Source organism: Notamacropus eugenii, chromosome 3, assembly GCF_028372415.1.
Source record: "Notamacropus eugenii isolate mMacEug1 chromosome 3, mMacEug1.pri_v2, whole genome shotgun sequence".
In the NCBI taxonomy this organism is placed as follows: Eukaryota; Metazoa; Chordata; class Mammalia; order Diprotodontia; family Macropodidae; genus Notamacropus; species Notamacropus eugenii.
Genome location: NC_092874.1, coordinates 192,952,854 through 192,979,256, shown reverse-complemented (window position 1 = coordinate 192,979,256; position 26,403 = coordinate 192,952,854). Strand labels below are relative to the sequence as shown.

At 35.9% G+C, this 26,403-nt stretch overlaps 1 pseudogene; it reads right to left on the bottom strand.

Moving 5' to 3' along the window:
* Positions 1-2,017: 2,017 nt before the first annotated feature.
* On the bottom strand, positions 2,018-2,481 carry LOC140531341 (AP-1 complex subunit sigma-3 pseudogene; annotated as a pseudogene).
* Between the last annotated feature and the right edge of the window lie 23,922 nt (positions 2,482-26,403).

The following is a 26,403-nucleotide window of genomic DNA, read 5'->3' as shown; positions in this document are numbered from 1 at the left end:
AAATATTATGAAAAAGTTTTGAACCATATTTTCATGTCTCAAAATGTTAATAAATTTGTCTAAAAGATGTAGACAAACGTTTCAATTACATGAGAACTTGCTTTTAACTTAAATCCCATTGAAATCATTCAGGCTATAATCAAAGCTAGATTTAAAAAAGTGAACTGGTCTTCAAAGAAATTATTAAAATCCAATGTGACAAAAGTGTGGTTTGTAAATGAAGAATTAAATGTGTGTCAAAATTTTGTGAACTTAAGGCCAAATGATTGTAGCAAAAGGATGTATCACATATTAAAAGGCTTTTTTTTTTTTGTTAAATTTCATCTCTATTTTCTTTAAGTAATGCAACCCTAGTTGATGATTTTTAACTATAAAACTGGGCAATGAATGCTTCAAATACACCAAATGATGAAAAACAGATCAAGCAAAATCTCAGCTTGATATGTTGATTGAGGTTAAGTGCTCGCTCAAGAAAACAGATATGAAAATCAGTAAACATTTTTAGTACTAATGTGTGTAATGTTTATAAATGGTGCTAATTTGGGGGGAAAACACTTAAAACATATTAATTCACTTTATTTAATATGTTGTTTGTCTTATCAAACAGGAATTTATGTAACGTGTGCACATGTCTACTAAGGCAGACAAAAAGTAAATGTTAGTGTTAGTAAATTCCTTTAGAAGTCATCCCATCCAAAATTTCCTAAATTTCTACCCACATAGTAGGCAGATTCATCTCCCAAGAAAAGTGACCATGATTGTCCCTCTAATCACTATAATATGAGTGAACTTAGACCTCTAGACTAACACTGTCCCCATACTAAGGAAAACAGCTGGTGTAAATTAAAATGCAGAAAAGTCCTAAGATATTGGAAAGTTATGACTGAAATTTACAAAACTATTTACTAACTGGAGGCTTTCATACCCTTGAGTATGCAGATATCTCATTTGGATGGACATGAATTCTTTATGCATCCAAACAGAGAAGTGCTGACAACATTCTCAACAGCAAGAATTGATTGGAATCCCAGAGCACTGTACTGTGTGAATCAGGGAAGTCAGCTCAATCATCTTATCACATCTCTCAAAGTAAGTTATAGACACTGACACATAAATCATTTGAGTTGTAAAAAAATAAGTTATAAAAACATTCTTGTAAATTAGTAAGTTTGGAGTATAGGATGACTAATAGGAGGCTAAATGGCCACTCAACTGACTCCTTTCTGATCTGAAATTCTAAGATTTTTATGAGTGTACAAATTGGGATACTTCGTGTATTTTACAATTCTGATTGCCAAAATTTTATTGAAACTATTTCATCTTGGACAGCTGCTCTTGAAGATTTTGCTTTTGTTTTAAATGATAGGTAGCTGTATTTTTGTCATTGCTATTATTTCCCCAAAGTCAAGCCTGAATAAGAAATTCAAGACAAGAGGGGTTGAAGATTTGTTGAAGTCTTATGCATGTGTGTATGCACACATATACACACACAAGTATTATGGCTACAGTTGTCTAACAACTGACGTTTTATAATACTTTGAAATATATGAAATCACAATAGAAAAGAACCATATAGTGAGACAAAAGTATTATTTTAGTTCAAGGTAAGTAGTACATTCATAATACCTTTTGCAAAATAGTTACCAACTTGTTCTTTGAGAATACTAACAAAAAATAGCATAGATCATTTCTCAAAAATATTTTAAAATTATTACTTTGCTGGTAAAATCATTGTATACACAAAATATGCAATCTACTGAATGATAGCTGCTTTGTTTCAGTTGAGACTATCCATGTATAGAGAATAACATAGATATGCACCTGTCACAAATATGCTACAGTTTTAAATCTTGCTAGTTGAACATTGTATCCTAAAGTCTCCAAGAAGTTTCACACACAATCCATTTAAGTTATTTTTGGCATAAGGCTCTGGCACATCAGAAAAGAACCACATCCAGCTGAAGTTTTACAAATATATGACATGCAGTATCATTGGATTGTCAAGTAAATTTTTCAGTTAAAAAGACAGCTTGCTCATGTATTCTTCCATTGTCTCTTGTAACATATCGGAGTCTTCTATAGCCTTGATAGCAGTTTTCTTTGAGGTTTCCTGGATTTCTCTACCAAATATAAACTCATGAAGGATAAAATAGGTCTTTTCAAAATTAAATACAATATCCAGCTCACAAACGTTTCCAAAATACTTGTCTAGTAATTCCACATAACGATGTACAGTCTCTAGCATCAACAGTGTATTGTCCTAATTTTCTACTGCACAAAAAAATATACGAACTAGCATATCTTTTATAAACAAGTTTTAGATCCTTCCAGTCAACAAAATTGCCTGTCTTTTGACCATGAGATAGAATCATATGTACGATTTCTCGGGTGATCTTCTCTTTCTTTATCAGGGAGTGTGGTATACCATTTCTGCATCTTTAATTCCCCTTGTCGACTGAACAGCGATATGGAATGGATCATGTTGGCAGGGGCCAAGGCTGCAGCCCACCTCCCTGAGGGGCTCAGCCAGCTGACCTGTTGGATGGAACCAGCAAGAAGTAGAACGCACTCCTCCAGGAGACACGGGCTGCCACGGAAAAAGTTTTTTAAAAGATGTAAAAATCTATTAAGTTTATTACACCAATAAATTAAATTATTTCACTTTCAGTAAATTTGTTCATCATTGTAAATATTAGCTATATTATGATTAAATGTTCTAAGGCAAGAATTACTTTATTTCTGTCTCTGTGTCCACATTGACTTTATATCACAATGCTTTTCAGCATATAGTTGACGTTTTCAAACGTTGCCTGATAGTAAGTATTTTAAAATGTTGATTTCTGTTGAAGTAAAGTAACACTACAGAAAATACTGGCTTTTCCATTGCTGAATTTTAGTTTTTTGTTCTCTCTCTCAAAATAAAATTTACATACCCACTTTGTGTCACTAACTCTGCCAGGTGATAGGGATACATGAACATCAATAGAAGAACTCCTTCTGTGGAAACTCCCTCCACTGACGCTAATCAATGATTTTTCCATAATTTATAACCTTACAAAGTTTCTGAGGGACATTGAAAGATTAATTGATTCACCCATGGCCTCATGTTTAGTATATACATTTTGAGGACCTTTGCCACTGAGATTTGCAAATTCTTTTTTGCTTAGCTCTCTTGGTGGGTTTTTGTAGGTGCCAGGGAAAGAGTTTGAGGTGGGGGCAGGTATATGATTTTATCCATGTAGGAAACTCCCAGCGAGAAATTTCTTCTGCCAATGCAGATGGGCACCTTCTTTGAAACTTATGCTCTTGGACAGTTGCATGCATTTACTGAATTTAAGAGGCTTGATTAGGGTCATATGGTTGCTAAGTGTCACAGGTGGGACTTGGACCTATGTTTGCTTGATCTTAGAGTCAATACTAATTTTCTATCCATTATGGCACCTCTCATTTATTTTTCTGTCAAATCTGAAAGAGGCGTATTAAAGTTATTCAAATTATTATTTTGCTAACTAGGTGTTTTGAAATTCAGGCAGATTTTCTGTTAAGTACTTAATATGCTATGTCATTTGGGATATCTGAGTTTGGTTTTTTAAACTCTATTTACGTGTTTTTGGTTTTTTTAAGAAAAGTGTTTAAAAACAACTCTCCTATTGAAGTTCCATTTTCTTTCACATAGGATAATGCTCAGTTTTTCAGGAGAAATGAACTTTGGAGGTAATATATTTTCTGTTGTATTTTAATAAGTAATATTTTAAGCCTTTATTTTAAATTTTCACCATAGAAAATTATTAAATCTCATAAAATTCAAAGAGTCAACCATTGCCAAATGATTTGTCTCTTGGATGTTTGCAAAACTCTTTGATCATGAAATGCTGGAGCTTGCTGACTATGTTTCTGAGTGAGTTAAACTTGGGCCTAGCAGTAAGACTTGAGTCCAAGACTTTCTGACTGAGGCTAAACTTCTACCCATTACACCCACCATTCTATTCCTTCATAGAATGTCTTCCTTCTATTAACAAGTCTTTTAAAATTTATTCATTCATTCAAGTTCATTGGCAGTTCTTTGTTTGGGTCTCTTTGGGAGGATTTATTTCCTTTCTCACTTTTTTTGTAATTGTTTCTTTAATTTGGCATATCTCTGTTATCTTGGGATGGAAAACAGGGAAGTTGGGATTAGGCATTTGCTCAGACATCTTGGCAGAAATCCTCTCTCTTCTCTCCATTCTTCCTTCTAATTTGGTGGTGATTTTGACATTTAATAAGCCTATGGTCTGAACTGTGTACAGAAAACTATTTCAGAAATGCCCCCTACACAAGACAAAGTGAATAATCTGATTAATTCCACTTTCCAAAGAGGGAGTTCATTCAGAACATTCAATCAAAAGATCTGCTCCTCCCATTTCAAGGTAATAGAGACAGAAAGACAAAAATGAAACAATACCTGTTTTCAAGGAGATTGCTTCCTTTTGGGGGATGGAAGGATTTATGGATAAGTAAATTCAAGGTAGTTTGAGGAAAGGAGGAACACTAACAAAGGTGTGGGATGCTTTTTGTTGTTCAGTCATTTTCAATAGTGTCCAACTCTTCATGATCCCATTTGGGGTTTTCTGCAAAGATACAGGAGTGATTTTCCATTTCTTTCTCTATCTCATTTTATAGTTGAGGAATCCGAGGTAAGCAAGGTTAAGTGATTTGCCCAGGGTTACAAAGTTGATAAGTGTCTGAGGTCAGACTTGAACTCCTCGGGATCCTAGACCTGTCTACTACACCACCTATGTGCCTGTGAGAAGCGTGGGTAAGGCCTTATACAAGAGGTGGCATCTGAGTTAAGTCCTTAAGTAAGAGAGGGATTTTGAAAAGTAGAGATGAAATTATATTCCAGATTACTGTAAAACAGGAGGCTCTAGATGAAATGTTAAATTCATAGAACAGCTTGACTGGAAGTAATAATATGATATAAAACTGGAGAGGTACTTTTTCATATAAATTTATTTATCTTCAGTTTTCAATATTCACTTCCACAAAATTCTGAATTTCAAATTTTCTCCCCATCTCCCCCTACTCCTACACCAGGATAGTATGCATTCTGATTACCCTTTCCTCCAATCTGCCTTCCCTTCTATCACCCTTCCCACTTTATCTCCTTCCCTTCTATTTTCCTGTAGGATAAGATAGATTTCTATTCTCCATTGTTCATATATCTAATTTCCTGGTTTCATATAAAAACAACCTCTAAAATTCATCTTTAAACCTTTAGTTTCCACATTCTCTACCTTCCTCTCTCCCCACCACCATCATTGAGAAGGAAAGCAATTTGATAAAGATTATATATGTGTGGTCATGCAAAATGCCTCCATAACAGTGATATTGTGAAAGGCTAACTGTATTTCCCTCTATCCTGTCCCACACTCCATTTATTCAATTTTCTCCTTTGACCTGTCTCTCTACCAAAGTGTTTGCATCTGATTATGCTTTCCCCCAATCTGCTGTCCCTTCTATTATTTCCCCTCTCTTATCCCCTTTCCCCCTGCTTTCCTGTAGGGTAAGATAAACTTCCATACCCAATTGAGTGTGTATGTTATTCCCTCCTGAAGCCAAATCCAATGAAAAATGGCTCACTTATTACTTCTCACCTTCCCCTTCTTCCCTTCCATTGTAAAAACTTTTTCTTGACTCTTTTATGTGAGATGATTTATTACATTCTAACTCTCCCTTTCTTTTTTACCTAGAACCTTCCTCTCAACCCTTAATTTTCATTTTCAGATATCATCCCTTCATTTTCAACTCACCCTGTGCCCTCTCTCTCTTTCTCTCATATATACATACATACATCTGTCTATATACATACATACATATATATATATACATATATATATATATATATATATATATATATATATATATATATATATATATATATATATATATATGTATATTCCCTCCAATATCTTAATACTGAGAAAGGTCTCACGAGTTAAAAGTATTATCTTTCCATGTAGGAATGTAAACAGTTCAACTTTTTGAGCCAAACTGTGAAAGAGATTGAATGCCCAGATTAGGCACCTGTGTTTTAGTCTAAGATAAATAAGTAGCCGAAGGTCTGAGGGAAGTGAAAAGCACAGACTCATGTCTTAGAAAAACTATTCTGATAGCTTTGTCTAGGCTGGATTAAAGAAAAGAGGGACTGGAAATAAGAAAATACATTAGGAGGTTATTATAATAGTCTTGGTCAGAGGTCTCAAAACTTTTTTTCTCATACCCTCATTAATAAAACATTGTTAAGTACACATCTCCCAATATAAATTAATTTGTTTACTTATTTATACTATACTAATTATAGATCTTGCAATACTTACACAAAAATAAAAAGCGTGAGATAAAGATTAAATCATGTTTTTTTTCCTAGAGTCAAAAGGGAGATACTAGACTTTATTGAATAGGGTAGTGACATAGGGCAACATAGATAGAGTACCAGCAGTGGAGTCAAGAAGACTTGAGTTCAAATCCAACCTCATACATTTACTAGTTGTATGACCCTGAACAAATCAATTAACCCTGCTTGCCTCAGTTTCTTCATTTGTAAAATGAAATGGCAAACCACTCCAGTATCTTTGCCAAGGGTCATGAAGAGCCAGACACAACTGAAATGACTAAATAGCAGTGACAAAGTTAGATCTTTGCTTTAGGAAAATTACTTTGGCAGTGATTTTGAACTAGATTTGGGAAGTCTTAAAGTAGGTATATTAATTAGAAAGCTATTGAAACAGTTCATGTAAGAACTAATGAACCAAGGCCTGAATTAGACCATAGCTATGTTAGTAGAGAAAGAAGGACAAATATGAGAGATGTTATATATAGAAATAATAGTATTTGGCACCTGATTTGGAGTGATTGAACTGTTGAGAATGATACAAAAGTTTCAAGCCTGGGTGACTGGAAAGATGATGGTGCACTGGAAATAAATAGGAAATGGAAGAGGGTTTATGGAGAAATATAATGTAATGTGATACAATCCTAACTCTTCAGAGGAAGATTATCCTGTGTGGTTTGCTAAAATACTCACTTTCAGTTTAGGAGAACCATATCTTATATATTATAAGGCAGTAATTATCAAAATTATCTGGTACTGGATGAGAAATAGAAAATTAGGTCAATGGAATAGACATAATTTACAGCAGCAAATAAGTATCATAATCTTGTATTTGACAAGTGTAAAGACAAGATGGGATAAGAATTCATTTTTGGCAAAAATTGTTGGGAAAATTGGAAAGTAATATGGCAGAAACTGGGCATAGAATACTAACTTTCACTGTTTATAAGATAAGGTCAAAATAAATATGTGACCTGGATATAAAGAGAGATATTTCAAGAAAACTAGAAGAACACAGAGCATATTATTTATCAGATTTATGGTCAATAATTTATGAATAAACAAGGGATAGAGAATACAGTTAGGTGTAAATGGATAATTTTGATTACATTAAGTTAAAAAGGTTTTGTACAAATAAAACAAATGTAACCAAGATCAAAAGGAAAGCAGAAACTTGGGGGAAAATTTGTAGATGTTTCTCAGATAAAGGTGTAGCATCTCAAATATATAAAGAACTTTGTCAAATCTATAAAAATATGAGTCGTTCTCCAGTTGATAAGTGGTCAAAGGATATGAACAGGCAGTTTTCCAATGAAGAAATAAAAAATAATTTACAGTCATAAAAATGCTCTAAATCATTATTAGAGAAATGTAAATGAAAACAACCTTGAGATATGACTTTGTACTTTCTAGACAGGCTAAAATGATAGCAGAGAAAAGTGACAAATGTCAGAGGAGATGTAGAAAAATTGGAACACTAATCCATTGTTGGTGGAATTGTGAACTGATCCAACCATTTGGGAGAGCATTCTGGAGTTATGCCCAAAGAGTTACTAAACTGGCTATATCCTTTGACCCAGAAATGCCACTACTGTGTTCCCAAAAATGATTAGGGAAAAAGGAAAAGAACCTCTATGTTCTAAAATATTGAAAGCAGCTCTCTTTGCGGTGGCAAAGAAGTGGAAATTACTGAGATGTCCTTCAATTTGGAAAGGACTGAAGAAGTTATGGCATATGATTGTGATGGAATACTACTGTGCTATAAGAAATGATGAACTTAATGATATTAGAAAAACATGGAAAGATTTGCATGAAATAATGAATAATGAAGTGAGCTGAACCATGACAACATTGTATACAGTAACAGTTGTTGAAGTTGTTTAATTGTTTTAAGAATGACTTGAGCAAGTCATCTTGACTATTATAAATATTCAGATTCCCTATACAGGACATATGAAGAATGATACTATCTACTTCAGGGGGAAAGGGAAAAAAGAATTGTATATGATAACTTTATTATATATTTCAAAGGAATAGCAAGTTGTACACAATAGATTGGCAGATTCTTGTGCAATCATCTTTTTTTTATAATATTATGTCAGGAAAATATTTGTTTTATTCCATAAATTAAAAATAAAAGATTTTTCTAAAATACTCATCTCTGGCCACTCACCAGAGTTCAGAGTTCACTGATTTGAGAGTCTGCTGATGCAGCTAGAAGGTATTCTGGCATGCAGAGTGTGAATAGAGTTGGGTGTGAGGTGGGGGAGGAAATAAATGGAAGATTTTGCTTGAGCTGTTATTGAGAAGGGTATATGGATCACAGTGAGGTTTTAAATGCCCTGAGGTGCTGGATGGGTAAGAAGGGATTGTGAGCTTTCACAAGCCATAGGGGAGAAAAAGAGAGACCCAGAGGGATTGAAAAGAGAAAGTGCTAGGTAATGGGTAAAGAGGTTGGTTGTTGCTTGTCTTTCATTTTTGAAGCAGACCAGTGACATTACAGGGCCATGTCTTGACTTTCATGTGAATGGGATTTAAGTGAGGCAGAGCTGCACCAAGTTGTCATACTCAGTTTCTCTTCCAGAGTTGTCAAATTACAGTGGAAAGAGAAAAGACAGGACAATTGTCAATGACCCAGGATGCAGTGGATAACCTTGATGTCTTTGATGTCTGATTAACCTCTAAATGCTCCACAGCACCTGCTTTAGCTGCCTTAATGGCCACTGGAACAAATTGTTCTCATCTATCTATTCCATAGGATGAAGTCTTCACATGCTTGGGGGGAGACATCCCCTAACTCAGCAACAAGTTTGACATCTGTAGGTTACTCTCAACTTAGTTTAGCCTATCTGTCAAGAAGGGTTTACTGGAGGTGTGGCCATTGTACATGCTACAGCTTCTTGGAGATACAGGTTGGATGAAAGATGGATCTCAAAGATGGATGAGCAGCCCTGAGAAGGACTCAGTGAACCCTCCCACCAGAGGTGCTTATCCTTCTTGAACATTTCACACACCTCAAAGAGGGTGTATGTTTCTATTGGAAAAAAGAAATGCATGGAGGATGTTATTTGACCTATTTTCCCACCCTCTGATTGATTGGGGGTCATGGCATCACCCCCCCCCCCCAGGAAGCTCTGGTCTTCACTTTGGTCTAGATAAGTGATGAGAACTTAGCCAGTATGACCTACCCAGATGAAACAAGTATGGATCAAAGAAGGTTAATTATGCAGCTTCTCAGACTGATAGATTTATTCCAATACTATACATATAGCTATGGAGCAAAGATTACATTTGTGATATCAAAGAACCAACCCTAGACCAAGAATCAGGATATCTGGACATCTAACTTTTTTTACTAATGATCTATAAGCCATTGGGTTAATCTGTTTACTTTTCTTTAAGCCTCAATTTCTTCATCTGTAAAATCACTACATGATTTTTAAAAACCATTCCAGTTCAATATTTTATGAAGCTCTCAGAGGAAACTGAAACTACATGAACTAAAGTGACATCTCCACTCTAAGTCAGTTTAGCAACTATGACTAATTCCTGGAACATGTCATCCCAAGACAGGTGGAGGGGCAAAGTAGGAAATAATGTCATGATTCTTTGATAATACTGAAAACTTTAATGACTGAGGATATTTCACATGTAGTGATGTAAATATAAAGGAATAAGGAAATGGCCAGTTTTTAAAAGTGGGGGAGGGTTTTCTTTAATTTACTTGTAATTTTTTCATTTATTTATTTATTTGTAAAAAGCACAAGACTCATCATTTGTCTTGCTTGTTTGCAAATTGCTCTATAATTCTTACTGAATTCACCAGTAACTTTAGTCTTAGTCTAAGAACCTTGAGGTCATAGTATTGAGCCATGAGACTCCATTAGCTCAATTGCAATCCCCCCTCAGCTCCCAGGTCCTCACTCTATAATTAGAGCTGGGAGAGGCTGGGGCCAGACCCTTGTGATATAAAAAGATTTTATTAAAGGCAAAAGGGGTGGCAACAGTAATTCTCACCCTATTATATTCCTTTTGATTACTTACAACAATAGTCACTGATTGTGAACAAATATAGAAGCTGGAATCCAATGAGGTCAGGCTAGAGTTCTGGAAGCTGATGATGTCACACTGGAATCTGTGGACACAGTGAGGCAATGCCTCAGCTGCTCCTGCATTCCTGACCTACCACTGTCTCCTCTTGTCTTCTTCCCTCCCTCACCATCACCACCACTAGGGACCCAATGGATTGGATTTGGGTGAGAATTCTCACCTACATCTTATGACCATTTGAACTAACTCTCTCTCTCTCTCTCTCTCTCTCTCTCTCTCTCTCTCTCTCTCTGTCTCTCTCTCTCTCTCTCTCTCTCTCTCTCCCTCCCTCCCTCCTTCTTTCTCTCCCTCCCTCTCTCTGTCTCTCTCTCACACACACACATGCACACACACACACACACACACACACACACACACACACACACACACACACACACACACACACACACACCAAGCAGTCTTGGCTTTTCAGGACAAACAGAAGCAGGAGTGGTGGTTTGACGATTCCCCTCCTAGAATCCATAACAGAGGGAGACTGGGGAGGTGAAATCTAAAGCAGCAACGGGTGTGTGTGTGTGTGTGTGTGTGTGTGTGTGTGTGTGTGTGTGCGCACGCGCGTGCACGCGTGTATGTTTAATCAAAGGCATTTACTCAGGTAGCTGGGTGACCGAGGAAGAAAACATTGATAGGGTCTGAAAGTCCTTATGTCCTTCCCCTGGCTCACTTCAGGAAGGTATAATTGGCATCTGTATCTAAGGATATTCTTTTATCCTATTAAAGAATGCTCCCGACTAACTGAATGTCACATCTCAATAAATACGTGTGCTGGGGGTGCAGGACAGCTCTAGGAGTGATACAGGAAAGTGACCTTTCTTAGTGCAAGACTGGGATCCTAACTCCCCAGGTCACTGGTAAAGAGTTTTCTTTCTTTAACTGAGGCATGATCATGAGACATTCCATGTGTTTCATTGATGCACTTCCAAGGGCAGAATAACCATGAGCTTGAGATTCTCAATTTGTCCCACTGGAGCATAAGCCTAACTTACTGGTGATTCCCAAGGTGATATATATTAAATATTTCATTTAATTTTTAGCCTTCAGGTGAGGCATAATAAATTCTATTTTGACTGCTCATTTTAAACTTATGTGAATCTTTTCGTTCTGAGTGTGTTTCTTACTCATATTAAAAACATTTGTGATCTCTTAGTTTATGGACTATCCCAGAAGTGGGGAACCTGCGGCCTTGAGGCCACAAGTAGCCTTCTCGGTCCTTGGGTGCAGCCTTTTGACTGAGTCCAAGTTTTATAGAACAAATCCTTTATTAAGAGGATTTGTTCTGTGAAGTTCGGATTTGGTCAAAGGGAAGCACTTGAGGACCTAGAGGGCCATATGTGGACTTGAGGTCACAGGTTCCCCACTTCTGATCTATCCAGTACTTGGTGGTCCTGAACAAGATCTTAATCATGCTCTCTCATAAATTTGTTGTAAGATAAACATCCAATATATTAGACGCCCTCCCTCCCTCTGGTCACATGACTAGACTACATTTTTTTTCTCATACATTTCTTGCTTTCCTTTCATAATTCCTTGTCTTTCACGTGATGCATCCTGCTCACACCCACCATGCACCCCTCCATTGCTCACCTTTTAGGTAAGCCTAATTTCAATTCTTCAGATATAGGAGTGTTTCATGATTCACAGCTATACAATAACATTGGAAGAACATTGTTATTAAAAAGACAGGCCTTTATTTTAAGAAGAATTCTAGTCATTAAAATAGCATCAAAATTTCAAACAGATAAGCAAGGCCACTCCTTTCCTCCTACTCAGTTGAGTTTAATTTAACATTTACATATGATGTGTGCCATATGGGATCAACTCTATACATACAACTTCACATCATGGTCTAGATCACAATAATATCACTAAGAATAATAAGAACAATAATAATAGCTAGCATTTATATACTTTAAGGTTTGTAAAGTACTTCACAAATATTTCATTTTATCCTCACAAAAAACCTGGGAGGTAAGTGCTATTGTTATCCAGATTTTACAGATCAGGGAAGTCAGACAGACAGATGATTTGCCCAGGGTCACACAGCTAATAAGTTTCTACTTGTTCTCTTTGTGGATACTTAGGTCAAACTGTTGAATTCTCACTTAGGAGGCTATGAATGTTCTATGGCTTAACTTAATTAGCAAAATGTCATCTATAAACAAGAGTAGCTGGAAGACCTCACCATCTATAGGAAATCCTTCTTCCATTTAGGTTCTATGCTAGATAATGCTGGCTAGCACATACCCTCCTGTTTTATGTTCCACTTATTATTAATAATCTGAAAGTTGTTGAACAACATTATCTCCGTTCAATTCAACAAACAATTCCTTTCAAAGACTTATAGGTTTTACGTATACATGTAGGATATCTTAGCAAAGGTGCTTTTTTCTACCATCCCTTTAATTTCTACCAGTGTCTCTGCTTGATTTTTAGACCCTGGAGTGGTTGTTATTGATTCCTCGACAGCAAGGAACAGGCTTCATGAATTTGAAAGAACAGTGAGAAGACCAGTAAAACTCAACTGCTTATTGTTGCTATAAAGGAAAAAAATAACATGAGTAAGATAATATAAGAATCAGGATGTTATGATTGAAAAATGTAATCTACACACATAAGGCTCACATTTTTATTCAATATTATACCAAAACTGTCAAAAGAAATTCATGTGAGTCTGCACGATTTGAACTCTTCACCTTAATGTAAAATGGCCATCACCCAAAATGTTTTGGAAATATTTTATTTCTAGTAGGCTTGAAAGACTTTTCTATTCAAGTTTAGAGCAGTGAACTCTGATAAATATATTTCTATACTTAGAAGCAGAATTATTCTAAAATTCCAGAAATATTCAAGTGGGGATGGAAAACCACAACAAGCCTTAAACCATGCCACATGTCACAAAAGTTTAAGAAATTTATCCAAGAAATGAAGACAAACATGTTTCATTGGCCTTGAAATGTACCTAACTTAAACCTCATTGTTATATCTATGGGTTATAAGGCTAGGCTTGAAAAAAATGGATTTTTTCCTCAAGTGTATACTTACTCAATGTGTGATTTCTAATGAAAAATTGATAATATTGTAAATCCTTATAAATTCAATGCCAAATCATGTAAAACAAGTAATTGCATCAAAGGGAGAAATAAATTGCACTTTTTAAATTTTAAGAGATGCAAAAAGTTGTAGGATTTTTTATAGGTTAATACATTTAATTGTTTTACTGTATCTTTATTAATTTGCCCATTATGTGCTAGAGATGTACAGTCAAATCCTCAAGGAGGGGAAGCTAGGTAAGGCAATGGATAGAATGCTGGTCCTAGGACTCCAGAATTCAAATCTCACCTCAGACACTTACTAGCTGTGTAACCATGGGCAAGTCATTTAATCCTGTTTTTCTCAGTTCCTCATCTGTAGGATGAGCTAGAGAAGGAAATGAAACCAGAGTTGTGTGAAAAGGTCTTTTTTTAAAATTATGTTCATATATTCCTTGGGTTTGCCTTTGTATGTAGATTTCTAAATATTTTATAATGCCTGCAACAGTTATTTTCAATGGAAATTCTTTTTCTATCTCGTCCTGATGGGTTTTGTCAATTGTATAGAAATGATAATGATTTGTGTGGGTTTATTTTATATCCTGCAGCTTTTTCTGAATTTGTTAATTGTTTCAAGTAGCTTTTTAGTCGATTTTCTGGGATTCTTTAAGTATGCTAGCATATCATTTGCAAAGAGTGATAGTTTTGCTTCCTTATTGTGTATTTTTATTACTTCAGCTTCTTTTTTCTAGTCGTATTTTTATAGTCAGCATTTTTAATACATTGAATAATAGTAGTAACAATGGACATCTTTATTTCACTCCTGATATTATTGGAAAGGCTTCAAGTTTATCCCTGTTAACAGATAATGCTTGTTCTTGGTTTTAGATAGATATTACTTATCATCTCAAGAAATCTTCCATTGATTCCTATGCTTTCTAGTGTTTTTAATAGGAATTGGATATACAATTTGGGCAAAAATTTTTTCTATATCTATTGATAGGATCACTGTTTTTGTTGTTACTGATATGGTCAATTATGCTGATAGTTTTCCTAAAAGTGAGCTAGCCCTGCATTCCTGATACTTTGTCATAATATGTGATCTTTATGATATATTGCTGTAATCTCCTTGATAATATTTTATTTAAAATTTTTGCATTGACATTCATTAAGAAAGTTGGTCTATTGGTCTATTGGTCTTTCTCTGATTTTTGCTCTCCCTAGTTTAGGTATTAAAACAACAATTATGTCATAAAAGGAATTTGGTAGGATTCCTTTTTATATATATTTTTATATAATATTTGTATTAATTGATCTTAAAATGTTTGGTAGAATTCCACCTCAGTTATGGCTTTTCACAGTTTTTTCGAGATAAGTTTATTTAAATATTCTAGTTGCCTTTCTATAAATCTGGGCAGTTTATATTTTTGTAAGTATTCATCTATTTCGCCAGGATTGTCAGTTTTACTGGCATGTAATTAATTGGGTAAAATAACTCCTAATAATCTCTTTAATTTCATCTTTATTAATGGTATAGTCACTTTTTTCATTTTTGATACTACTAATTTGGTTTTCTTCTATCTTTTAAAATCAGTTAATCAATTATTTATCTATTTTATTGTTGTTTTCATAGAATAAGCTCCTAGTTTTATTTTAGCTTGATGTTTTTACTTTCAATTTTATTAGCCTCTCCTTTGATTTTCAGGATTTCCATTTACTTGGAGAGTTAAACATTTTTTTCCTCTTTTTGTTCTTAGTTGCATGCTCAATTCATTGATCTGTTCTTTCTCTCTTTTATTGCTTTAAGCATTTACAGATATAAATTTTTCCCATAATTATTGCTTTAACTGCATCCCACAAATTTTGAAATGTTTTTTCATTGTTGTCATTCTCTTTAATAAAATTGATTGTTTCTGTGATTTGTTCTTTGACTCATTGTTTAGGATTAGATTATTTAGTTTCAAAATAGCATTTAATCTATGCTTCCATGGCCTTTTATTAAATTAATTTTTATTGCATTGTGATCTGGAGAAAGCCACATTTAATATTCCTGTTTTCCTGTATTTGGTTGTGATTTTTTTAAGCCATTGTCAGTTTTTGTGAATGTCCTTTCTATTCCCAATTAGTTTTCTCCAAAGGTCTATTATATCTACTTTTTCTAAGACTCTATTCATCTACTTTCTCCAAAGGTCTATTATAGCTACCTTTTCTAAGATTCTATTAATCTACTTTACTTATTGCTTATTGATTCTGTGGTTAGAATTTTCTAGCTCTGAGAAGAGAAAGTTGAGGTCTTCCACCAGTATAGTTCTACTGTCTATTTACTCCTGTAATTCATTTAACTTTTCCTCTAAGAATTTGGATGCTATATCATTTGGTACATATATATTTAATATTGATATTACTTCATTGTTTATGGTTCTTTTTAGAAAAATGTAGTTTTCGTGCTTATCTCTTTTATGGTAAGTCTGTTTTTTACCTTTGATTTGTCAGAGATCCTGATTGCTACTCCTGCTTTTTTTACTTCAGTTAAAGCATAATAGATTCTGCTCTAGCCTCTTATTTTAGCTCTGTCTTTCTGTTTTGAGCTTATTTCTTGTAAATAATATATTGTTGGATTCCAGTTTCTAATTCATTCTGATATACGCTTCTGTTTCATGGGTAAGCTTATTCCATTCACTTTCACAGTTACAATTTTTAACTTTGCAATTCCCTTCATCTTATTTTCTTGTTTCCATCCTTTTCTATTTTTATCCTGTCCCTCCTCAAAAGATTATTTTGCGTCTGATCACTGTTTTCTTTCTTCCTCAGATCACACTTCTTTCTTTATCACCTCTAATTGCCTTATCCCCTTCCCTTCTTACTCCCCTATTGGGGAAGATAGATTTTTATGACCAATTAAGTACACACACACACACATACACACACATGAACAATTTAGATGTGAGTGAAGTTCAAACATTGTCAGCAGAGCTCTTCCCACCATTTTCCTCTCCACTGAAAAAGCTCTTCCTTGTGTACCTCTTTTATGTGAAATAATTTACCATTCTTGCTCCCCCTTCTCCCTTCTGCTTAAGCATCCCTCTTGCCTATTTTTCCATTTTTTTTGTGCCATCCCAACATAATTAACTCACTCCCACATCGTCTTCTGTGTAGAATGCTTTTAACTGCCCTAATAATGATGAAGTTCTCAGGAGTTACATTTATCACCTTCCCACAGAGATGGTACACAATTTAACCTTGTCGAATCCCTTATGATTTATCTTTCATGTTTAATTTTTTATGCTTTTTCTCAGTCTTGTATTTGAAGGTCAGATTTTCTGTTCAGGCCCTTTTATCATGAATTCTTGAAAGTCCTCTATTTCATTACATACTTATTTTTTCACTTGAAGAATTATACTCAGTTTTTCTGGGTAGGTTATTCTTGGTTGTAATCCCAACTCTTTTGCTTTCTGGAATACTGCAAGCCCTCCACTCCTTGAGCATTATAGCTGCTAAATTCTGTGTAAACTTGACTGTGGCTCCATGGTATCTGAATGGTTTCTTTCTTACTGCTTGAAGTATTCTCTCTTTGACCCAGAAGTTCTGAATTTGACTACAGTACTCCAGGGAGTTTTCATTTGGAGATATCTTTCAGGTAGTGATTAGTATATTCTTAGAATTTTGACGTTACTCTCTGGTTCTAGGCTAGTGAGACAGCTTTCTTGGAAATTTTTTTTTTTTTGAAATATGATGTCTAGGCTCTTTTTCGGATCATGGTTTTCAGGTAATTCAATAATTCTTAAATTATCTTTCCTCATTCTATTTTCCAGGGCACTTGTTTTTCCAATGAGATATTTCGATTTCCTTTTTTAATGTTTTTGACTTTATTTAATCACTTCTTTTTTATCCTTCATAAACATATGGTCTTTATTTTTTTATTTTAATTAATTTATTTTCAATTTATAGGATAAAATCAACATTTCTATAACATAGTATAATTAAAAAGCTGATTGCACACAAAACTAAAAATCTATTATGTACAACTCCCTATTCCTTTTAAATATACAGTAGTTATCATTTAATTTTTCATTTTTTTCTTCCCCACCACCCTGCCCTATAGATGGCTACCATTAGATACAAATATGTGTGTGTATACATATACACACACATATATCCATACTGACCATATACATATGTACACATTCACATACACATATGTATATATACATATATGTGTATACAAACCAATACGTAAAATTTTTCTATACATACCACTATTTATCAGTTCTTTTTCTGGATACCATCTTTCTTCATATGTCCTTTAAGTTTTTTCCTTGATTTCTCATGGAGTCATTAGCTTCCATTTGCCCAATTCTAATTTTTAAGGAACTGTTTTCTTCAGTGATTTTTTGTACCCTTTTTGCCATTTCATTAATTCTGCTTTTTAAGGAGTTCTTTTTTTAAAATTATTTTTTTACTTCTCTTTTATAGGAATAATTGAGGTTTTTAAGGTATTATTTTCTTCTTTTTTTGCACCTCTTAAAAAAGGTACAAATAACAACAAGGTAGTAATTGAGGTTTTTTTGTAATTTTCTTCCTTTGCTTTCATTTCTTTACCAAACTTTTTTTTCCATACCATTCTTATTTGATTTTGAAAATAAAATTTTAGCTCTCCTAGGAATTCTTGTTGGGTTTGTATCCAGTTTATACTTTTCTTTGATACTTTGCTTGTAGTTATTTTGACTTCATTGTTTTCTTCTGAATTTGTGTCTTGATCTTCCCTGTCACCATAGTATTTTTATGGTCAGGTTCTTTCTTTGTTGTTTGATCATTTTTCTGCCCAATTTCTTGATTTGGAACTTTATGTTAATGTTAGGCTCTGTTCCACATGTAGTGTGGAGAAGTTCTCAAGCTTCAAGCTTTTTCACCCTACTGTTTTCAAAGCTAGTTCTGGAAGTTTTAGGTCCTTTCAAGGCAGTGTGATCTGACAAAAGATGTTGTCTCTGTTCTCTCATTCAGAACTCTAGTACTTACTCATTAAGGACCCCTGATCCCTTAGGATTGCAATTGATATTGCTCCTCAGTGCCCCTCCTCTCTTGGGGCCAGAAGTGATACTACCCTTCAGAGTCCCTTATCCCTTGGGGGTAGAAATAATACTGCCTCTCAGAGTTTTCAGTCATTCTTAACTGATAGCGTTCCTCTCTGTTTTTGAACTATGATCCAGAAGTATATATTGGTAATGGAGTTGCCAAACAATGCCTGTTCCTACATCCAGTGTTATCACACTGTAATCTCTTTCTGTCTAGTTGCCAGGTTCCTTTATATCTCTGCTTGAGAACTCCTGAAGTTTCTATTGCTTCTGTCACCACCACTTCATCCCATCACCAGTATTTCTATGTGGCCTCCAAGCCAGCCTTCTCTCCTGCATCACAGATCTCTCTTTCAGATCTCCTATGTTGCCTTGGGATAGAAGATTGTCTCACTCTGACCTTTTGTTGACTCTGCTACTCCAGACTTCTATTAAAGGTGTTATTTTAAAGTTGTTTGGAGAGAGCTCAGCTGAGTGCTTCTCTGCTCTTCGATCTTGGCTCTACCCCAATTCAATATCTTTTTAGAAAAAGATTAGTTTTTCTTGCATGAGGTAGCTATTGTTCCTACAACAGTTGGGAAGATGGGAAACTAAGGCAAAGGTTTATACCCCACCTCACCCACCAAATCTGGCTGGCCACCTGTTTTTGTCTGTTTTGTGAGCTAAGAATGGTTTTGAAGTTTAAACAACCTCCAGGTCATAGTTTGCCAACTTTGATCCATGGAATAATCAGGGACATTGCAACACAGTTTGATTCTGCACTGACCAGTTTTAGCCACCAGACTGAATGCCCAAAGGATCAGGCAGGTCAGAGCTGAGTGCATGTTCCATTCATGACACAGCTTATTATTGTATTCTATTGCCACCATCGTGAGATATATGTAGTGAATGGATACAACACTTAGCCCATGCTCTGTGTTGTCCTCTTGTTAAATTGTTATCCATGTCCTCCCACAGATTTCCCATAAGTTTGTGATGATCAAAGGGATAAGTAAAGCCTTTGTCAAGTAAAATGTTATGTAAATGAGACCTATTGTCCATAAGGAAATAAGTTTCTTCTCTGGCTCTTAGCAATTCCCAGCTTTCCCTCCCTCTTACAGCCATCCTTCAGGGTCCCCATTCTCCTTTTTCACTACCTAGGAACAAATAAAACATTTTAAAATGTTTCATTATTTTAAAGTACTCTACAGTGAAATTTGTGCTTCATTATCATGTGGATTCTGATGGGAGTCACAGCCATCCTTGCTCCCAGTTTTAGAGTTCTCTTGGGCAATTTTTCCTTCTTAGATAACATGCCTTTTTGTTAAAATTCCACCACTCCCTACCAAGCAAATTCAGTCTTTTTTCTTTTTTTCTTCCTGTTATCCTTAGCTTCTCTCTCTGTCTGTCTGTCTCTGTCTGTCTGTCTCTGTCTCTCTCTGTCTCTGTCTCTCTCTGTCTCTCTGTCTCTGTCTGTCTGTCTGTCTCTCTCTCTCTCTCTTTCTCTGTCTCTCTGTCTCTATCTCTCTCTCTGTCTCTCTCTCTCTCTGTCTCTGTCTCTCTCTCTGTCTCTGTCTCTCTCTCTCTGTCTCTCTCTGTCTCTGTCTCTGTCTCTGTCTCTCTCTCTGTCTCTCTCTGTCTCTCTCTCTCTGTCTCTCTCTCCCTGTCTCTCTCTCTCTCTCTCTCTCTCTCTCTCTCTCTCTCTCTCTCTCTCTCTCTCTCTCTCTCTCTCTCTCTCCTTCCTGTGGTCTTCTCCATCACATTACTGACAACACTGCGTTTTAAACCTGAAGACATGGGTTTGAATCTTAGCTTTTAGTTACTACTTGTATGAACTTAAACAAGCTACTTCCCCTACATAAGCCTCAGTTCCCCCCATTTTTTAAATGAAGAAATTAGAACATTTGATCTATAAGCACCCACTCAAGCTCCAAATCCTACAGCTGTCGACAAATGTAATGGATAGGAGCTTCCCCTCCCCTTCCTGATGAGTGATGGCACATTTAAGTAAATGCAGACCAAAGCCGTTCCCTGGCTGCCTCCCTCTTCCAGTTACATCTCCACCTCCCTTTACTTTATAACCAAGACTCAATTTCAGACTGGTTCTTGTCACGCTTTTTTTCATTCCCTAATAACTGATGATGTAATGGGGGTAAAGAGAACTTTTTCACTAAAACTTCATCCACCTCCTGTGAAATGTTATTTTTTTCCCCCAAGTGGAACTTCCAGCTTGACTTTCTGATAACCTGTTGGTAAGAGTCTGAATGGTCAGCAGGGAAAAAAGAACTCCTTGTCCACAGGCTTATCTAGGTGGGGGTGGTCATGACTTGCTGAGTGTGAAAAAGTTAAATAGTTCTTGGGGTTAGGAGCTAAAAGAACTGACAGACCCCCTCTCCCTGAGAAGAAGGCGAGCGCCCTGCAGAAAGCAGCACGGAATGGAAGGTCAGCTGAAATAGCAGCAGATAGAGCAATTCCATATAGACGGAGAGCAACATAGAGGAGATGTCAGCCCATAGACCAGTAACATCACTAGAGAACATCCATAGTTCTACGAATGATCAAGCAGCAGTGTCACAAAAGGGCTTAAGAAGAATGATTTACTTCTACCACATGCTGTCTCTGGTCATTCTGGTTCCTAACATGTGTTTCCCAACCAGGGGGGTGCTAGAGCCCCCAGAGGCTCTGGAGAGTTGGTTGTTAGATTTTCATTTTGAGCATTTATGCCTTTGAAATTGGAAAATGTTATAAAACAAAGCTGGATTTTTTTTTATTGTTGAGATTTGAGAAAATGATGCAGAAAATGTTCATTCAGATTAAACTTAAAAGGATGCCATGTGCTTTGGAAGAGCCAGTTTTTAAACATTTACCAGCACAACAGCTCATGAGCCAGTGATGATAAGTAACTTATCAGAGAACACCCATGTGTGTTTATGTTGAGGGGGATCTTTATCTTTAGTTAATTTGTTGTGCTGTTTAAATATCTTTTGTTTTGAACCATTGTATCCTATAGTTAGCTGACAAAACAAATAAATTGATTGGTGATTCTAGACTAAGATTTTTGAGTGGACCCTGAATCACAACATACTTCAAACCTATACTAGTTTTCAGGGGACTCACACAGTAAGAGTGATCCCAGACACTACTATACTAGGATTCAATAATAATTTGCATTCCCAGGACTTTGTGCTCTACCTAACACATAGTAGGTAGTTAATAAATACTTGTTGACTGATTAAATAACTTTGTTTTATTAATTGAATGGATGTTATAAAATTATTCATTACCATTTTCTACAGTCTTATATTCCTACCCTGATTCCCTTCATTCCCTCTTACACTTAATAAAGACCCAGAAACAGAACATTTACCTCATACTCCTACATTACCATTCATTCTCCTTTACATGGGGATTATTTTTTTTAATTTTATTTTTAATTTATTCTCAGCATTATCAGTACTTACAGAATGCAAAGGGAACATATAAGATAAAAATAAGAATGTAGCCATGGGATTTTCCAGTAGGGAGTGAGTTAGAGCAGTGAATGAATGAAGGCGAAAGCTTAGAATTCTGAGAATAGTTGAAAGCCACCTACTTGGTTTATTTTCTGACCTACTGAGCAAAGGCCATTTAGGATAAAAGATCTGGAAAAGATCTCTGATGAGAAAGGCAACCAAGGACTGAGTTTTTCTTAAAATGGATTACAAATTGCATAGAAACTTTACAAATACAATTTTCTTCCCTTCTTGTCTTGTTCCGAATGCTTGAGAAGGATTACAATCTCGATATTATAATAACATTAATAGGCAAAATTTATATTAAGTGTTGCAAAGCCCTTTACATGTTGTCTCACTCAATCCTCAGAAAAGTAGCAGAGTAGTTCAGTGTAGACAGAAGCAGAGATCAACTCAGAGGAGATAGGCTTATAGCACAATGAAGTACCTGGTGAGGAGATGTTAGCATTTCTCCCATTTTACAGATAAGGAAACTGAGCCTAAGAAGGAAGTTAATTCACTTTCCCAAAGTCACACATGTAGAAAGCATCTGTGAAGCAGGATCCTAACTCAGTCTTCCTGACTTCAAAGTCCAACACAAGCCACTTTAACATCTATCGAACTATCTATTGTCTCTCAAGGATATGGATTATTTTTCTATTGTATCTCTCCAGAGTGTCTTGTACATAGTGGATGCTCAATCAATACTGTTAACTGACTGAAACATAGGCTGCCTCCTAAAGTATAGTTTTTCAGCCTTTAGCAAATAAAGGATAGAGAAGTGGAAGAATGGTAGCATTTGCTAGCTTAATGTTAAAATATGCTGTAGTGAACAGAGCACAAAGGTTTTAAAAGATACAAGTTCTAGTCCTGACTTTGCCACTTGCTAGTTGTATGACCTCTGGCAAATTATATAACATTCCTTGTTCTTGATCTCTGAAAGTAAAGAGATGGGTGACAGTCTCTGTGTCTCCTTCCAGCTCTAATTTTGTATGCAGTTCAATGGAAAATGATAACATTCTGATAATGTTTGTAAGTTTGCAAAGTTGAGAATCATTGTTTCCTTTATGCCTCCAAGCAGTTCTGTGAGGGAGATACTAGAAATATTATCCCCCTTTATTTCAAATGAAGAAAACAAGACTCAGATGGAAGAATTGACTTGAAAATGGTTACATAATAGTAGCAGAGACAGTATTTCAATTCCCGGCTTCTCGACTCCAAATCCTATACTACATTATACCGAATTATACTCATTACATACTTTTATATATATTTATAATATACATTATACTCAGACTGAAATCTTTGGTTTTCATTATTGATCCCTAGCATAGAATGAGTTTTGATTCTAAAAGGATTTGAAACTAATACAATTAAAATTGTTATTTTTACTTGTGTATAATAACCTAGGGGTGAGGAGGAAAGATCCTGAAGGGGAGAAGTAGGGTTGATGGCCAAGTACATGGGGAGGGGTGAAGAGAAAGAGAATACCTCTCTACTCCTGGCACAGATCTCACTTTGATGGCCATCTTCCAATCCTGTACTCCTTCCTGACAATTAACACATCCTTCCTCTTACCAGTGGGTAGGGGAATGGCCTGTGACTTCTGTCTGCCTGCCCATGATTATCTCAGCCCCTGACTCTGGAATCTTAATGCCGAGAAGATAGGGGTCCATGGGGCAGAAGCTTGGAGGTTTTTCTCAGGTATCTCTGGAGAAAGAGCAGCAAAGATCAGAACAAGGCTTTCAGCCTAGGTGCCTGGACAGTATGGCAAGGAAAGGAAGGGGCAAATTTAAGAGAAACAGACTGAGCTGCTTACAGCCTGCTGAGACTGCCAGCACCCCCAGATGGCTCAAAACCTGCTGCTGCTGTTGAAAATTGATTTTGGAGGTGGGGGGGGGGTGTTTTCGGGAAGCAGTGGCAGCAGGGGTGGGGGTGGTGGGAATTGCCAAATGGTGGGCGGGTCAAATGAGCTTTGATAAAGACACCTAATCAAAAGACCTTTAAGAGATGCAGGAAGTGCCCAGCTAGGAGAAATGGGTAAAGGAGGCCTACTCTCTGAAGGTAGGGATTTTATTTTCCCTTTTTCATATCTCTTACTCCAAAAAATCTACTACAGGACACTGTACATCTTAGGCACTTACCCTCTTGACTATTTGTTTGATTTGAAGAAACTCTGGGATGAGCAATTATGAGTCATCCATTGGAGAAAGGAGGACATGACAAATAGGAATGTGGAACAGACACTGAATTTGGACCCAGACGACATAGGTTTAGATCCAGTTTTGTGAACTGGGTAACCTTGGGTACTGATCCATAACAAATTCCTGCAGATCTGCAGTAATCTGTCGGGGGCACCCAAACTACCAAACAATCTATAGTTGGGTAACCTATAGCTTGAACTACTCATTCCATAGTAGGTATCTTCTAAGATTCTCTTCTCCTTCTGTTTATACCGGTGGTATTAAATTTAGATAGCAATGCGGGCCACCAAACTAAGAATCTATGCTGGTGGCATTTTGATTTGGAAAAGTACATAGTAACGTTATTTATTTGTTGTTCAGTCATTTCAGTCATGTCTGACTCTTTGTAACTCCATTTGGGATTTTCTTGGCAAAGATACTAGAATGATTTGTCATCTCCTTCTCCAGCTTATTTTTTAGTGAGAAAACTGAGGCAAGCTGAGTTAAGTGACTTGCCCAGGACCCCACAGTAAGTGTCTGAAGCCAGATTTGAACTCAAGTCCTCTTGACTGCAGCCCCAGGCCCTCCTAGCTGATGTAACATTATCTATGTTCTATTATGTTTTAATTTAATTTTGTTAAACATTTCCTATTTATATTTTAATCAGGTTTAGCACCACCACCCCCAATTGTGCCATGTCTCCCATCTTCATTACCTGACCTAGATACATATTAAATTATGTTATTCAATGCTCATTTTATGTGTCTTTCCTCTTAACTAGATCACACATATCTAAAGGTCATGGGCAGCATCTATTTCTTCATACTGGAATTTGGAATCAGAGCTTGGGTTTGAAGCTCAAATCTACAAATTCCTGCCATTCTCTAGGCCTCATTCTATTAATCTATAAGTAACTTATGACTCAAGGAAGGGAAGCCAACTCTGGGATTACCTGAATCTATTCCTGAAAGCAAGCTTTAAAGATTACTTTTTTAGTTTTTGCATAAACAAAGCCAATACAACCAAGATTAAGAGGGAAGCAGAAAACTGGAAATCTTTACAACTAGTATCTATGATGAAGGCCTCACTTCTTAAATATATAGAGAACTGAGTCAAATTTACAAGAATGCAAGTCATTCCCTGATTGATAAATGGACCAAGGATATGAACAGGAAGCTTTTAGAGGAAGAAATTAAAGCTATAGTCTATTTAGTCTATATTCTACAGTCATATGAAAAAATACTCTAAATTAGCATTGATTAGAGAGATGCAAATCACAACAACTCTGAGGTACCACATCACATCTACCAAATTGGCTAACATGGCAAAACAGGAAGATGATAAATGTTGGAGAAAGTGTGAGAGAGTTGGAACACTAATTCATTGTTGGTGGAGCTGTGAGCTGATCCATCCACTCTGGAGAGCAATTTGGAACTATGCCCAAAGGGCTACAAAAATGTGCATACCCTTTGACCCAGCAATACTGCTTCTAAGGCTGTATTGCAAAGCGATTGTAAAAATGGGAAAAGGACCCACATGTAAAAAAATATTTATAGCAACTCTTTTTGTGGTGGCCAGGAACTTGAAGGGATGTCCATCAATTGGGGAATGGCTGAACAAGTTGTGGTATATGAATGTAATAGAATACTATTATGCTATAAGAAATGACAAACAGGAGGACTTCAGGAAAACCTGGAAAGATTTATATAAATTGCGTGAAATGAGCAAAACCAGGAGAACATTATACACAGTACCAGTCACAGGTGGAAGGACTGTTTCTGATAGACTTAGCCCTTCACAGCAATGCAAGGATCTAAAACATTTCCAAAGAACTCTTGATACAAAATATCAGCTATGGAGTCAGAGCACAGAATGATGCAGACTATTTCTCTTCTGTTGTTACGTTTTGTTTTTTCTCCTGGTTTCTCCCATTCTTTTAAATTTTTCTACGCAACATGACTAATATGAAAATGTGTTTAAAAAGAATGAATGTGTAGGGCCCATATAAGATTGCAAGCTGTCTTGGGGACAGAGCAGGGAGAGAGGGGGAGAAAATTGAAAACTTATGGAAGTGATTGTTGAAAACTGAAAACAAATAAATTAATTATAAAAAACAAAATAAAATAAATTCTCAAAATAAGATTACTTGTTTTTGCTTCCTCTTTTCTC